A 495-nucleotide genomic window follows, 5' to 3' on the forward strand; every position below is an offset into this window, starting at 1 on the left:
GAATTCTTGGAGGAGAAGAATCCACCTTAACAACCTTGGTTTCGCATCTTTCTTTGTGAGCAGATACTTAAGAGCAGCATGGTCTGTGTGGACAATCACCTTAGATCCCACCAGGTAGGATTTGAACTTCTCGAATGCAAAAACAATAGCCAGGAGTTCTTTCTCTGTTGTGGCGTATCTGCACTGAGCTTCATCCATAGTTTTGCTCGCGTAATAGATCACATGAAGTTTCTTATCCTTGCGCTGCCCAAGTACTGCTCCAACTGCAAAGTCGCTTGCATCAGTCATGATTTCGAAGGGGAAACCCCAGTCTGGCGGTTGCACAACAGGTGCGCTGACTAGAGCTCCTTTGATGTGTGGAACACAGCTAGACACTCACTGTCGAAATCGAACTTGATCTCCTTGCAGAGCGGTCTGGTGAGTGGTCTCGCTATCCTTGAGAAGTCCTGGATAAACCTTCTGTAAAACCCAGCGTGACCCAAGAAACTCCTGATG

This window comes from Brassica oleracea, chromosome C1, assembly GCF_000695525.1.
Source record: "Brassica oleracea var. oleracea cultivar TO1000 chromosome C1, BOL, whole genome shotgun sequence".
Taxonomy (NCBI): domain Eukaryota; kingdom Viridiplantae; phylum Streptophyta; class Magnoliopsida; order Brassicales; family Brassicaceae; genus Brassica; species Brassica oleracea.